This window comes from Megascapheus bottae, chromosome 6, assembly GCF_031878675.1.
Source record: "Megascapheus bottae isolate mThoBot1 chromosome 6, mThoBot2.hap1, whole genome shotgun sequence".
In the NCBI taxonomy this organism is placed as follows: Eukaryota; Metazoa; Chordata; class Mammalia; order Rodentia; family Geomyidae; genus Megascapheus; species Megascapheus bottae.
This window is the reverse complement of record NC_143514.1, coordinates 4,761,532-4,778,024: the sequence shown is the minus strand read 5'-3', so window position 1 is coordinate 4,778,024 and position 16,493 is coordinate 4,761,532. Positions and strand designations below refer to the sequence as shown.

Here is a 16,493-nt window from a genome sequence, read left to right as displayed (position 1 = left end):
AGCTTTTGGGAATCTCTGTATTGTATATAGTTTATAGTTATATATAAATATAATTTATATAATTTACCCTGGGCCTTGTGCATGCTAGGCCAGGTTCTCTACCACTGAGCTCTGAGCTCCATCCTCGTGCCTGCTTTTGGTTTTTCGGTGATCCTCTGTTCCTATAATTATGTGTTCCTCTTTGTATCTGTTTTTCAGGTTAGAGTCATTGTTGAAGTGGTGGATGATGTCTTTGTCGATCTTAGTGCATTTTGTGCAACTGTGACTGTACTACAATCTGGGAAAAGAGCAGCGAGCAGCCATTTATTGGCTCAGTCTGGAGACTAGGAATTCTAATATCAAGGCACTGATTTTTGGCCAGAGCTTGCTTTGCTGTGTCATCACATGGCAGAAGACCAAGGAACAGTGCGGGGGCTGGGGGGGGGGGGGAGAAGACAATGCACTCACTCTCAAGAGTCATCCGTGTATTTTTGAGGTGGAGCCTTCGTATCGTAAGCGTCTCTTCAAAAAGTCCCATCTTCTGCCAGGCATGGTGGCTCATGTCTCTAATCCTACCAGCCCAGGGAAAGAAAAAAACAACAACCAAAAATACCCCCACAAAACCTGAATTCAAACCTAGTACCACCTCTTAATGCAGTTTAAATGACAGCTAAAACTTATTAGAGCTCTGGAGAGACAAGCGTGCAAGCTAGCACAGTAGGGGAATGTGGAAATGCCCTTAAGGAGTTAAGTGTGTGTGGATTGAGTATCTTGGTGTGACTTCTACTTGTGTGCCATCACTGTAGGAAGGAATCACGCTGCTAGTGTGGTGTTACCCTCCAAACATGAGTCCTGTTCATCGTTCAGCACAGGGCTGGGGGACTTGTACAGCGAATGTTACACTCAGAAGTGGAATGGGTCCTAGATTGGCTTTGTGTCAAATGTTTCTTCTTCAGTGCATGCTCCCATGCTTTCCATAGTTCTTTCCTCGAGGTGGAAAAGATTCTCCACTTTTGGGGGGAAAACCTGGACGTAGTACTGAAAGCATTTTCCTTGAAGAAACAAAATCTCGCTTAATATCTACTGCTTTTAGCTTTTAAAAGCATGCAGATTGTATATGAGTCTATGTCCTTGTTGGTTCCAATAGAACATTTCCCGAATTTAATTTTAAAAATTTGAGCCGGGCACTGTGGCACATGCCTGTAATCCTAGCTTCTCAGGAGGCTGAGATCTGAGGATCGCAGTTCAAAGCTAGCCCCGAAACTGAAGCCCGTGAGACTCATATCCCAAATTAACCACTAGAAAACTGGAAGTGGGGCTGTGGTTCAAGGGGTAGGGCAGTAGCCTTGAGTACAAAGAGGCTCAGGGACAACACCCAGGCTCAGAGTTCAAGCCCCATGATGAGCAAAAAAAAAAAAAAATATATATATATATATGTATATGTCCTATGTACATATCTCCTCATATGATCTCATATCTTTCCCTTTCCTGTTGCCACTGAGCAGATCAGCGGCTCCCGTGTAAGGCCTGCCCACTTGACCGGGGCATTAGGTGTGAGTTCACAAGCTTCCAAAGGGATACTGCACCTTAGCTTTCACACGTACACACATGTACATGTGCACACACTCAGAATTGTGACATAATCAAAAAAGGATATTAATTTCTCTCTTGCAACGGTCACAGTATGGAGACTATTGTGAGAAGCTTTGCTTCCTTACGTGTTGACATTCTGCTGTGTTAATAGGCATCCTTCTTGTGTGATGGAAGGTGTTAATACTAAAGCTACATGTCATCTAAGAAGCTGGAGAAGAGTATTTGAAAAGCAAGTTCTCATTCCATTCTGGGTTGAACCCATCTTTTCTGTTTATATTCTGTTGTTTCAGACTGAGACACATGGATACACCTAGAACTAACTTTCCTTCCTTCCTTCCTTCCTTCCTTCCTTCCTTCCTTCCTTCCTTCCTTCCTTCCTTCCTTCCTTCCTTCCTTCCTTCCTTCCTTCCTTCTCCAGTCTTGGGGCTTGAATCCAGGGCCTGGGCACTGTCCTTGGGCTTTCTCAGGGCTAGTGTTGTACCACTTGAGCACAGCATCTCTTTCAGCCTTTTTTGTGTATGTGATACTGAGGAATCGAACCCAGAGCTTCATGCATGCTAAACGAACACTCTACCACTAGGCCAACCTCCTGGCCTTTGCCAGGTAATTTTTAAGAGGGTAAAAACTTTAAAGAGGTTAAAAACCTGCTCGGAAAAGTCACTAGCCAGATTGCAAATTTAGGTCTTATGTAGAATGCATGTCATTAACATTGTATTATATCATTCAGATTGATGAGTTCAAATGACTTAATTTATTTTTCTTTTTTAGATGAATGTGGCTGCTTATGACTGAATAGAGGTCTGGGAATGCAGATGTGTAGTGAAGTAACATATACACGTAAGGTAATACCAGGAGTTTTAAAATTCGCTTTACAGTTGACATGTGGATTTGATTGGGGATTTCATATTCTATATGTGCAAAACAATTGATCAGTTACTAGAGTTAGCACGTATTACTATACTAAGTTATATACTAACTTATATGACGTTGTTGCTCTATGTATGAGTCTGTATGGTGGTTCTGCCTAACTCTAGTTGTAGGCTCTGTCAGTCAGGGCCATTATGGATGAGAGGATGCTTAGTATATAAGCAATTTGCTTCTGCAAAAACCTAGGGGGACCTATTTCATATCAAGGGGAAATCTTTAATTCCAAACATGGGCCATGAATGAAGAACTACATTATAATATATTATAAATCAAAACAAAAATATTTTATGTAAGGAAATAAGGTATGTTTTGAGCAGCAATTACATTTCTACATGATCCCAAGAATGTGTTTAATTGGCAGTAAATTTACACTCATTCATTAAGCCCACTTGTGCTCTATCTAAATCAGAGAAGAATAGATCCCTTATGCAAGGAACCAAAGATCTCCTGCCTTGGTGCTCATTGGCCAGGCCAGAGTTTGGCTTCACTAGCATTGCTGGTCATGAACTGGCCGGCCGGGGTCTCAGGATTTGTTCGCTCAGAAATTCTATGTTTTACCGGGCCCTGGTAGCTCATGCCTGTAATCCTAGCTACTCAAGAGGCTAATATCTGAAGATTGAGGTTCAAAGCCAGCCCAGGCAGGAAAATCTGTGAGACTCTCATTTCCAATTAACCACCAGAAAAATAGGAAGTGGCACTGTAGCTCAAGTGGTAGAGCACTAGCTTTGAGCTGAAGAGCTCAGGGACAGCACCCAGGCCTAGAGTTTAAGCCCCACAACTTACAAAAAAAAAAAAAGTTGACACATTCAGAATCAAAATTATTCATGTGACATAAAAGCAGTATCAAGTAGGCTCTGATATATTAATCTATTCAGGTGTGTTTGCTTGGAAACCTGGTATGAAGCTTATTTTAAAATATTTCAGAATGTAATCTGAAAAAGATGAGAAATTTCTTAACATCACTAAGCAATTACATTAGTCATTCTGCTTATCGTTCTTTCCCCAAATTAAACAGTTGATATAAGTCACATTTATTTCTCTTATTCAATGATAAACTCTAAAGCACTTCTTTAAAGTATGCAAGTGAAACATGCTAAAAATAGGCCATCTTCTGATCTGTTTTCTCATTTAGCTATTAGATGAAGTAGGATCTGATTTTAAAATTCTATAAAGCACTGAAATGGCTGTAAAACTAAGATTTAAAGCCAAGAAGGAGCACTGCCGAGGTAAAAAGCAAACCAATATATTCCAAATATAAGATTAATTAAAATATTTGCATCTCTGGTATTATAATGTGTTAATAGGAATGTGTGTGTGTGAGTGAATCAGTGCTGTGGCTTGAACCCATGGCCTGGGATTGTCCTTAAACCATAGATCCATTTCTGGCTTTTTTTTTTTTTTTTTTTTTTGGTTGGTCATGGGGCTTGAACTCAGGGCCTGGGCACTGTCCCCTGAATTTTTTACTCACGGCTATCAAGGCTAACACTCTACCACTTTGAGTTATGCTCTACTTCCAGTTTTTCTTGTGGCTAACTGGAGATAAGAGTCTCATGGACTTTCCTGCTCAGGCTAGCTTGAACCACAATCTTCAAATCTCAGCTTCCTGAGTAGCTAGGATTACAGACGTGAACCATTGGTTATCCAGCCATAGGAATTTTTAAGTAGGGTCATTTCTGTTATTTCAAGAAGTTTTTCCATAAAAGACAACACTGGGGTGGGGTGTAGGAGAGGGTCATAGGTGTGTAGTCACAACCTTTGCAGAGATCTCAGTGTGTGAGATAGATGTGTATATAAGTAACACAGGCAGTGGAGGTGTAGACAGGCAGGAAATATATTCAAGAATGTTAGGCACATATGAAAATGTCACAATAAGTATCATTAATCATTAATTTATACAATTGATGTGTGCTAATAAAAATTGGACTGAAGAAACAAATGGCAGAGAGAGAGAGAGAGAGAGAGAGAGAGAGAGAGAGAGAGAGAGAGAGAGAGAGAGAGAGAGATTGATTTAGCACCTGTTCTTGTTTCTGGCTTCTGAGGTGCATCAGAAGGAATTGAGTTCAATGTTAAATTCTGTTGCCATGTTGCCTATGGAATATTAGATTTGGTGACTTAGAATAGTGACCTCAACACATTACCTGGGTTTTCAGGCAGAAGAATCCACCTTCTCACGTCTCAATCGCTTCCATAATCCTAGGCTTATAGTATCTTATGCCTCAAGAATTATATAGTACCTGTTAAGGACCTTTTCGGACTGCCACATTTTAGGTACAGTCGTTGTTAGCTCCTGTCAGAGGGTTTTCCTTCATAAACAAAGACAGCTTTGTTAAGCAAGCCAATGTTCAGTGTGATTTGTCATTGGTCAATTAAATATGGATCCCATCAGAACTACAGCTACTGGAGTCCAAGCATTCATCAGCATCCATCAGCATCTCTATGTGCAGAGCTCTGGGTCCTGTACACTGGTACATGCCCAGAGAAGTGGGTCAGGGCCGAGAGGTTTTCAGGTTTCCAGTGTGGGAGGGGAGCAAAGGCGTGAACAGGGCAGGTAGGGGAGTGTTGATCTAGGACTGCCTATGAAAACACGGAGCCACAGTCTCTCAAAATAGAACACTGCAGTTCTAGCCCAAAACTCCGCCAGATATTCTAGGAGTGTCCCGTTCCCCAGGGAGAGTGGCTAGGGACACAGCTGAGTCCTTGTGCCCTGCTCTGGGAAGGAGTGGTGTGCAGTGACTATTAACTATATGGATGGCATTCACATATTGAGTCTGGAGGGAGAACTGACTAACAGAGTGCTTTCTCATAATGTACACAGCCCTGGGTTCAAGCCCCAGCACCAAAAATATTCAGATTCATAGAGAACTGAAATCATTCCCAAAGCAAACTTAATCTCTCCTCAGCAAAATTTTACCTGTTCTAGGGCTATGATCCATAGCTTTACTTTTTAATCACAAGAGAAGGAAACAACTGTTTCTAGGAAGACAGGTCTCAACCACAGGGTCTTTTTAAAAAATCCCTGGGTTACTCCCAGGGATTCTGGTTTTGTTTTTTTGGTGCTAGTCCTAAGGCTTGAACTCAGGACCTAGGCCTTGTCTCTGAGCTTTTGTGCTTAAAGCTCGCGTTCTATCACTTGAGCTGTAGCTCTGCTACTGGCCTTTTTCTCGTTCGTTGGAGATGAGTGTCAAGGACCTTCCTGACTGGACTGGTTTTGAACCATGATCCTCAGATCCCAGCCTTTTGGGTTGCCAGGATTATAGGCGTGAGCCACTGGTGCCCATTGGCTGTATTAATTGCATTCAGTATTCTACAATACTCATCGTGTGTGTGTGTGTGTGTGTGTGTGTGTGTGTGTTTATTGGGGTGCAAACTTAGTACCTCAGCGCTATCACTTAGCTTTATTGCTTAAGGCTGTACCACAAGTACTATTGCATTGTACTGAGCCGCAGCTCCACTTCTGGCTTTTTGGTAGTTAACTGGAAATTGCAGTCTCAAAGACTTTCCTACCTTGGCTGACTTGATACCTTGATGCTCAGATTTCAGCCTCCTGAATAGCTAGGATTATAGATATGAGCTACTAGCACCCTATACCAAGTGGTTTTAATATAAGTCAAGGTTGACAGCCACTCTTCTACCTGTCCTGGTTTTTACTCCCTCCCCATCCCAGAGATTTTCAAATAAATTCCAGGAGACTTGCTCAGCCCACCTGCTCCCAACAGGTTTTCTAGTCAACGATGCCTGATTCAAAACCAGCCTGCATGCTTTCCCTACAGAGACATGGGACATTGTCTTTGTTCAAGTGATGTTGCCTCTCAGGAATCCAGGCCCCTAGTATGCAGGCCTTTCTCAGCTAGTACCTGCGTCCAGAGGCAGGGTGTGTCATACAAGCATGGTTTATTATCCTCTGTTTTTCATTTACTGTCCTCTATTTTTCATAACAACCCACAGGCTTTATTCTAGAACCTTCTATTCAAATCTTCTAACAGTAGGTTCTTCCTGAATCTCTCATGCAGTAAATTAGAGACTGAGGTGGTAATGCACCAAGCTGAAGTGTTTCACTGTACGCATGTCTTTCAAGGCTCTTAGCCCATCTCTGCCTCATTTTTGATTTACATAATTCTTTTGTATAGGTTCTGTTTCTCCTACCTTATTCTTTTTTTTTTTTTTTTTTTTTGCCAGTCCTGGGCTTGAGCTCAGGGCCTGAGCACTGTCCTTGGATTTTCTCAAGGTTAGAGCTCTACCACTTTAGCCACAGCACCACTTCTGGCTTTTTTCTATGTATGTGGTACCAAGGAATCGAACCAGGGTCTTCGTGCATGCCAGGCAAGCACTTTAACCACTAGGCCAAACTCCTGGCCTCCTACCTTATTCTTTCATTCCACAAATATCTACTGAATGACAGAATATGAGCTGGGTCCTGTCCCGAACATTAAGAACAAAACAATTTCCAAATCAGGTAATAATTCCTACCTTCGTGGAACTTCCATTCAAGTAAAGAAGATAGAAAAGGAAATGTATAAGTGACTGAAATATGTATTGTATGCCAAAGGTGTTAAGTGCTTTGAAGAAAAAGGAGGCATGCTTGGAAGAAGGGGAATGCAGACTATGGGTTGATATTAAATTAGCTTTCTGGGATTGTCTACACAAGAGTGTGTGTGTGTGTGGGGGGGGGGGAGGCTTAGATCAGAGTGTTGGTGCAGAGATGGAAAACTTTTAATGTGGGTAAGTTTCAGCCAGGTCTGAAGAGGGCCAAGTCTTATAGGAAAAGGAAGATTACAGTTAAAAGTGCTGCAAGTGCAAAGGCTCTGAGACAAGTCAATCTGGAATATTCTAGTAACTGCTAGAAGGACCACTGTGGGAAGAGCCAAGAGAATGTGAAGAAGAGGGCTGAGACTGGTGGAGGGCATTAGTGAGATGCTTAAGATCTTGTTTAATTTTATGTGTGTGTGTGTGTGTGTGTGTGTGTGTGTGTGTGTGTGTGTGTGTGTGTGTGTGTGGTGTACTGGGGCCTGGCATTATCCATTATCCCTGATCTCTTTCGCTCAAACCTGGTATTTTCCTACTTGAGCCACAGCTGCACTTGTGGCTTTTTGCTGGTTCATTGGAGATAAGAGTCTCCTGGACTTTTCTGCCCAGGCTGGTGGGAACCATGAACCATGGTCCTCAGATCTCAGCCTCCTGAGTAGCTAGGATTATAGGCACGAGCCACTGTACCTTGCTGAAACCCATTTTTAAGTGTTATTCTGACTGCTCAGTTGAGATGGATGTATAGGGATTGATGGCCAAAGCAGAGAGACTAGAGACTGTTGTCATTTGCTTGAGATACAAGTATGGCTTGCCCTGATGTGCTAGGAGAAAGGTCAGAAATAGTTGGTGCCTAGAAATGTAGCTAGTTCTAGAGGGCTTGTTTGCATACAAAGGCTCTATCTTCAATCCCTAGCACTACAGAACGAAAGAAAAAAGAAATAGTCAGAATCAATCTCTCTCTCTCTCTCTCTACATATATATATAGATATATATATAGATATCTATATATATATCTATACCTTTGAAGAGCAGCAACATTATTGCTTATGGATTCCACTTCTGACCTCTTGTGACTTCACCCAGCCATCAAGCTCTTATGTTGCTCTGCATTGCTGGCCATTTGCTGGGGAGAATTATGAAATTATGATCGGCTGCCAATGATCTTACTGCCTCGTGTGGTGTGATCAACACCTACATTTCTCCCTCTGACCCTGGGAGGGGATGTGCTATCACTAATAATTATGCAGAGGAAGCCAGGCTACAACATAATTCAGGCAAAGCATACCTCTCATCCTATCCCTCTCCATTCTTCCTTTTCCCAAGTCCCTGAAAAAATTGGATCTCTCCCTCACAGCTTCTCACCTCCCCCCTGGCCACTGCACACAATGCAGTGTCAGGAGAAAATGCAGGAAAATTGGCTTAGTTCTTGAAAGTAAAGTCATCTTATGATAAGTTCTGCTAATCCTAGAAATTCATCTGTGATACGTTTTTCTCAAGTAGGAGACATTCAGTATAGGTGTAGATTCATTTTGTATTCATTCATTCAGCATTTATTTATTGAATGCTAGATACTGTTACAGGTACTGAGAAATAGGATGTAGGCGACAGACAAAACACAAACAACAGACATCACAGAAAGAGAATGCAATGAGGAACACAACTCTGCTATGCATGAGTTAATACAAAAAATTTTTTTTTTCCCGGTGCTAGTCCAGGGGCCTAACTCAGGGCTTAGGCCCTGAGTTTTTTGTTGTTGTTTTTGTTTGTTTCTTTTGGAAAGGCCAATGCTCTGTCTACCACTTGAGCCACACTTCTACTTTTGGCTTTTTTGGTAGCTAATTAGAGATGAGAATCTCCTGGACTTTCCTGCCCAGATTGGCTTTGAATTATGATCCTTATATCTCTGCCTCCTGAGTAGCTAGGATTATAATCGAGAGCCACCAGCACCTGATAATATAAATTTTTTCAGTAGGGTGACCAGACAGTGGGTTCTTGAAAATGACATTTGTGCAATGGCTTTCAAAGGAAATGACAGAAAAAAAAATTCGTGCTCGTGTTTAGGGGTGAAATGTTCCTTGTTTTACCATTTTGTGCACCTAGTGTTTTTATCCCGTCTCAGGGCTTTAACTCCTGCGTCCACATTGAACTCCTGAGTTTAACTCACTAGCTGAGACTTTTCCTGAGTCTTGTCTAGTATATCTGTCTGGCTCTTCATGAACCCCTTTACTGGAATTTCTAACAAGGCCACTCCTCCTCTTGCCCCCCACACCTGCGCCTTCTGTAGCTTCTTAATCTCTTCGGTAAAGGATAGCACTATTCTTTGATTTTCTCTGCATTCTTCTCAAACCCCACATCCAGTTCATCCACTGGAGGGAGAGTTATTTATGCTGTGAAACACTTTAGAAGGAGGAAACTCTATCGAGCTGAAGAAGTAAAGGTCAGATAAAGACAGAGTAGGGACCAAGGTGCCTTCAGGGCAGCCTTTGATGGGTTAAAGATGATGAAAGGTACGGGAGTCACTTGTCTGTGACATCACATTGAAGTCATTCTCCCCTCAGAAAGCCAAACCTTCAGTAAGTGGTTGTCATTGCATATGTCTCACTGTGTCTTACTTAGCACCAGCCTCATTATTTGGGAGAGCAGAGGCCAAGTTCATTGAGGGAACAACCAAGTCCTTCAATACGAGGAGGAAACTTGGGGTACCTGTGGCCATATTTTGCATAAAGTTGATCTAAAATATTTCTTATACCCCACTTCTGGAAACGTTGTTGGGACTTCGTGGGAAAGCTAGAATGTGGTCATGATACCATTCAATCAAATTTTAGAAAAAATGAACAGTGAACATTTAACCTGGTCCTAGAACAAAAAATAAATGTCAGTATATCGGCAGTAAAGAAAAACATCAGGGAGGGAAGATAGTAGTGATTTTTTTTAAGAGGCAAGAGATGGTTAATAAGCTAAGTATTGGAACACATTAATTTGAACGAGAACAATAAAAAGGAAGTAGGTTGGTCTAAGTTTCCCAGTATTCAAATTCTTAGGACAGAAAGTTCTTGTTTTGCCATAGTGGATGGAGTTCCTAGAAATAGCAGGCAGATCTCCATAGACACCGGGTTAGTGCAGTGCTGGGGACTGTATTTGATACCCAAAGATTTAACAACAAACAACAAGTATAATCAGGAGTATAACATAGGGGTGATTTTGTGGCCTGAGAAAAAAATCTTGTTTTGCTAGTGCTTATGGTAGAAGGTAAGTTCTATACCAATGACTCCTTCATGGACAGAAACAGAGTGCTTTTGCATCTTCTAATAAAGACCATTTTTTTTTCTCTCAAAGCACCAAACTTCAGCGTAGTGTGTTCAAGTCACATCATTGTCCTGGTTACAGCCTTCCCAAAGAGGGCTTTTCCCAATGCATGTCAGCCCTAAATTTGTTTTGCCAGTCCTAGGGCTTGAACTCAGGTTCTGAGCCCTGTCCTTGGACACTTTTTGCTCAAGGCTAGCACTCTACTACTTGAGTTATAGCACTGCTTCTGGCTTTTTCTGTGTTTGTGGTACCAAGGAGTTAACCCAGGACTTCGTGCATGGTAGGGCAGCAATCTACCATTAGGCTATGCTCCAGCCCCAGTCCTAAATTTCTTGGAAAGGCGATTGTTAGAAACGAAAATAATTTTCCTGTGCAATGGAATGAGGTTGAAATTTTTGCTCTTATTCACAGGTTTTGTAACCTTGAGGGCAATTATTTAACTTTTCTGCAGGTTTTTCTTCTTCATGCATGTATGCAATTTCTGGTTTTTAATGGTTGGTAATTAGTAGGGAAAAATCACATTAAATATGATTTATTTTCTCATTTAAGAAAAATGATTCAATGTTTCTTTTTCTATTTCTCTGAAGAATCTGTTTGTTTTTGGGCTGGTCCTGGGGCTTGCACTGTGGGCCTGGACCCTGTGCTTGCGTTCCATTTTGGTCAAGGCCAATATTGTACCACCTGAGCCACAGCGCCACTTTCAGCTTTTTTCTGTGATTAGCTGGAGAGTCTCATGAACTTTTCTGCCCAGGCTGTCTTTGAACCACGATCCTCAGATCCCAGCCTCCTAAGTAGCTAGGATTACAGCTGTGAGCCACCAGTATCTAGCTAAGAATTTCTGTTTTTAGTATGCTACCTCAACGAAAGGCTCCAAACACCAAGAAATTCTTATTCTCAATAACAAATTCTCTATGTTATGGAAACAATACATCTATTAACAGATAAATACATCATTTAGAAAATATGATACATGGCTGGGAGTTTGGCCTGGTGGTAAAATGCTTGCCTACTATACACGAAGACCTGGGTACGATTCCTTGGTACCACATGCATAGAAAAAGCTGGATGTGGTGCTGTGGCTCAAGTGGTAGAGCTCTAGCCTTGAGAAAAGCCCAAGAATAGTGCTCAGACCTGAGTTCAAGCCCCATGACTGGCAAAAAAAAAAAAAAAAAAAGGAAAAGCAAAGAAAAAGAAATGTGATACAAAACTAGAGGTGTGGCTCAAGTGACAGAATGAAACAAGTGGAAGTTTGAGGTGAGCTCAAGCCCAGATACCCCCCCCCACATACATACGCACACATATGAATAATGCTCCATTGTAGTTATCTATCATATTTGTCTTTGTGTCTCTGTGTGTGTACACATATATGCAAAGGTCCTGAGGCTTGCACTCAGAGCCTGGACACTGTATTATGCTTCCTTTTGCTTAAGGCTAGTGCTCTAGTATTACAGACTTGAGCCACTGGTGCCTGGGTCTATTTAGCTTTTAATAAGAGGAAAAGTTTTTGATATATGATGCCATGGAAGAACCTTGAGGATATTTCATTAAGGAACAGTTACTGTCTGAGTCCATTTAAATGACTTGTTTGAAACATAGATTCAAGGAGTGGTGTGGTTATCAGTGGCCAGGAAAGAGGGCAGTGTGAGTTACTAATCAACAAGCAGAGAGGGCCGGTGAGTGAGGTAAATACCCCCAGATACCTGCTGGGGATCAGCAAAACTGTATGGCAGGCAGATAGGAGCTTACCTGAAGTGCGCTTACCACCACCACATTACAAGCCATTTAAAGTAGTAGACTTCCAGTACCAAATCTGATTGTCATCTCTGTTGATAATAACTTTCACAGATTGAGCACCAATTTCGTGCTTGTTCTGTAATTAGGCTTGCCATAATTATCCTGTACACATTTCCCAATTACCCTGAGAAGGAAGATACTATCTTTTTCTAACTGTGTATGTGGGGGTGTGGGGGGTGTACATGCCATTACTGCAGTTTGAACTCAGGGTCTGGGTGCTGTCTCCTGGCTTTATCACTCAAGGCTGATACTCTACCACTTGAGCCACAGTTTCATTTCTGCCTTTTTTTTTTTGTTAATTGGAGGTAAGAGTTTCACACATAATTCTGCCCCAGGCTGGCTTTGAACTGCAATGCTCAGGTCTCAGTCTCTTGCATTCTAGACATGTGCCAACTGCACTTTTAAAATCATTTATCTACCTAAAGGAAGCCTCACGTGAGTCCTGTAAGCCCTTTGTAATCCCCCCATTGAATTCTGAGTCAAGAAAGGTGCAGCAAATGTATTAAATCTGCTTAGTTCTTAGTGCTGGGCTTTCCCTTTTGGATGTCTTCTGTATTTAATTCATTTCCATGTTTTTGCATGTTGCCATGGTAAAGCTCATTCCATGATGTGAGAGGCTTTAGTGCTGAAACAAGTTTGTTTTTTTTTTTAAATGTTAAACCCTGCGTTTTCATTTCCACATTTTAGCGTTACCAGGGCAACCCAAATAATTTCATTTTCTTTTTGAAGTTGATGCCCTTAAGGCCGTTATACCTCATGCTGACTCATTTATTTTCTTGTAGGTTTTCTTTTTGCTAGTTTAATTCCTACAGCTACTTTTACCCAGATATTTTCTCCTTTTTTTTTTTTGTATAATCATCAAAGCTGGTACTGTAAGGGGATAGTAGTTAAGTATTTGGGGACAAGGGAATCATACATTCCATTGATAATTAGAAAAGAGCTATAAACTTTCTCACAGGGGTGGGGGTTTACCAGCTTAACAAATAATGGAAGAGAGTGTTGGCTATGTAAAAGTTATTCAAGTACCTCTTAGCCAAATGGATTTGAGTCTTACGTTTTTGACTAGCAAGTTGTGAGCCTTTGCATGGCAAAAAAATTTATTTAAAAAGCTACATCTATTCAGTTTCTAAACTTGAAACCTGTGCTGTGCTGTGAAAGTGAAAATACCTGTTTTTTTTTTTTTCCACCTTTTTTTTTTGGTTTTGGGACTTGAATTCTGGGCCTGGGCGCTGTCCCTGAGCTCTTCAGCTCAAGGCTAGCTCCCTACCCTTTGAGCCACATGGCCACTTCCGGTTTTCCGGTGGTTAATTGGAGATAAGAGTCTCAGGGACTTTAGTGCCCGGGCTGACTTTGAACCATGATCCTCAGATCTCAGCCTCCTGAGTAGTTAGGATTTCAGGTGTGAGCCACTGCACCCAGCTTTTTTTTTTTTTTTTTTTTTTGTGCTGGTCCTGGGCTTGAACCCAGGGCCTAGGAACTGTGTCCCTAAACTTTGGTGTTCTAGTTAGTGCTCTGCCATTTGGACCACAGCGCTGCCTCTGGCTTTTTGTAGTTCCTTTGAGACAAAAGTCTGATGGACTTCTACCCAGGCTGGCTTTGAGCTGCAATCCTCACATCTCAGCTTCCCAAATAGCTAGAATGACAGCATGAGCCATGGGTGACCACCTTATTACCTCGTTCATTTCTTTAACCCAGGGCTATTTCCAGCTTGGTTCCATGCCTTGTCTTTATCTACAGGCCTTTTGGTCATCTGCCTGTGTGAGTGAAATGATGCCTTGGCTTGCCTTACTCTCAGTGCTCATCTGGCTCACACACCCTTTGAGTGTGAAGTGGTGTAAAGAGCTAACAAGCCAAGAAATGAGATGGTCCTTTTTTCTTGTCTTTAGTCTCTTGACATACACATCTTCTTTGTAATTTCTTAGTTCTTCTTTGATCTCCAGTGGTGAGAAGTTGTTTTAATAAAAATATATGCATACACACTTGCATGTATATGGAATCTCAAATGTTTAGTCTCAGAAGAAAAGGAAAGCGTTATCACTAGAGAAGAGAGAAAGGAAGGGCTAGGAGTTTGGCCTAGTGATAGAGTGCTTGCCTAGCATGCATGAAGACCCTGGCTCAATTACTTGGTGCCGCATACATAGAAAAAGCTGGAAGTGGTGCTGTGGCTCAAGGGGTAGAGCTCTAACCTTGAGAAAGCCCAAGGACAGTGCCCAGACCCTGAGTTCAAGCCCCAGGACTGGCAAAGGAGGAAGAGGAGGAGGAGGAGGAGGGAGGAAGAGAAGGAGGAGGAAGAGGAGAAAAGCTAAGAGAATAGAGAGGGAAACGGAGGGAAGGAAAAGAGAGACGATAGATGGTACCAGCACACATTTTGAGGTGGGCAAATGCAGTCAGAATATTCAATGCCCCTATGTGAAAAGGACCAGGTGAGGGGCTGGGAGAAGTTGGGAGAAATGCAGAGAAATGAGGAAGTGGTGACATTGATGAAAATATACCTGTAAACTAAGTTGTCATATTGAAGCTCATGTTTCTATAGAATTATCATACTCTGTCCCACAAATGTATGCCAGTTAAGTGTTAGCAATAGGATTGCAGATGTAGCTCAGGTGGAGATCCAGTGAATGAGCATAAGATGAGGTACTGAGTTTGAGCCCCAGTCTAGGACCAAAATGTAAAAAAAAGAAAAGAAAAGAAAAAAGTTCACTACCCATTTCAACCAATAAAAGTCGGGTGTGGTGATACACACCCATCATCCCAACTGTTTGGCAAGCACCAATAGGCAGATTGTACTCTTGGCGATTCGAAATAGAACAAAAGCCCAAAGGGGTGGTGGTTGTGTTCAAAGTAAGGAAGCGTCTGCCTACCCAGTACTGAGAGAGAGAAAGGCGGTGGGGGGGGGGGGGGGCGCGGGGGAAGGGAGGGAAAATTCACTCCATCCCGGGAGGGATCAAGTGTCGTGTTCCGTGGTTGACAGCTGCCAAGGAAGCAGCTTTGCCCATCACCACTGCCTGTGTTGTCTCGGGAGGCCAGTGGGCGGCCCTCTTCATTGGTGCTGATCTACCGTTGGCTGCTTGGGATAGGAATTTTGGGTAGCTACCAAACATGGCCTAGTGAGCCAGAGCTTTGGGTTTTCCTTACATAGAATTCGTATTTACACTATGAGTTGGGGCTTCAGGCAGTAGATGGCAGTTCGGTGTCAGTTCTCCTCGACAGATGATGCTTTCTAGAAGCAGCAGCAGGTGGGAGAGATGAAGCTGCTAAGCTCCACGTTCTGCGGAAAAGACTGCTTTTAATCGGATCAAGCAGTGTCATAAGAATATATCAGAATGAACTCTCCTTGTACAATTAATTGATGCCATGAAAGCATGTGAAAAAGGAAAGTTGCTTTGGTTAGACTTCTAGTGAGCAAGTCTTGATGACTCTTTATCAATTTAATCTATAAGCATGGATGAAAGAGGCATCAGTATGAATTAATGCTCAGCTTGCTGAGTATTAAGTGACTGCAAATATAAATATACTCATATTCTGGATTCAACACGCACATGGATTTCTTTGCTCTGTTACCTCAAAGGGTCTAAAAGGGAAAAGGGCCCAGATAGTCATAAGTATGTCTAAATACCACATCATCATTTCTTTTTCTTTTTTCATTTTTGCTTTTTGGTGCTGATCTCAGGGCTTGAACTGAGGGCCTGAGCACTGTCCTTGGGTTTTCTCATGACTAGAGCTCTGCCACCTGAGCTACAGCACCATTTCTGGCTTTTTCTATGTATATGGGGTACTGAGGAATCAAACCCCAGTCTTCATGCATGCTAGGCAAGCACTCTACCACTAGCAAAACTCCCAGTCCTCCCCTCCCCCCGCAAGATGTTTTTTAACTAAAGGCCTAGTGCTCTACCACTTGAGCCTCAGCTCCACTTCCAGCTTTTTATTTTGGCAGTTGGAGAGTCTTACGGAACTTTTTGACTGGACTGGCTTCAAACCACGATCCTCCTATCTCAGCCTTTTGAGTAGCTGGGATTATGGGCCTGAGTCACTGGCGCTCAGCTCCCCTGACTCTAAGAATCTCAGTGGGACTTGCATGGCTTCATTTATCTATTAATCATCTGGGTTTTTTTGTTGTTGTTTTACTTCCTTTGAAGGAACTCCATTTACTGATGGCTATAACCATTGAAAATATTGATCTGTACTAAGTTTTTAGGTCATCTGAAAAGAGGAACAGACCAGCTAAAAAAACTATCGCCAGTAGTTCCGTAACCTTCGTCTTTTTCTCTGGCTATAAGGCTATATTCTGTCCTCATCCCTAAGGAAAAAAACATCATCCCCTAAAATTCCTTTCCAGAACTTTCAAGGATTTCCCTGAACTGGTTGACTTT

At 42.1% G+C, this 16,493-nt stretch overlaps 1 protein-coding gene across 1 annotated transcript in view; it reads left to right on the top strand.

The window, feature by feature from the left end:
* Lrrc8c (leucine rich repeat containing 8 VRAC subunit C) overlaps nucleotides 1-16,493 on the top strand; it is a 64,538-nt gene that overhangs the window by 20,904 nt on the left and 27,141 nt on the right. The window contains exon 2 of the mRNA XM_090334128.1: nucleotides 2,341-2,414. The gene's annotated coding sequence lies outside the window, so the exon portion shown is untranslated. The remainder of the gene's footprint in view (nucleotides 1-2,340; nucleotides 2,415-16,493) is intronic.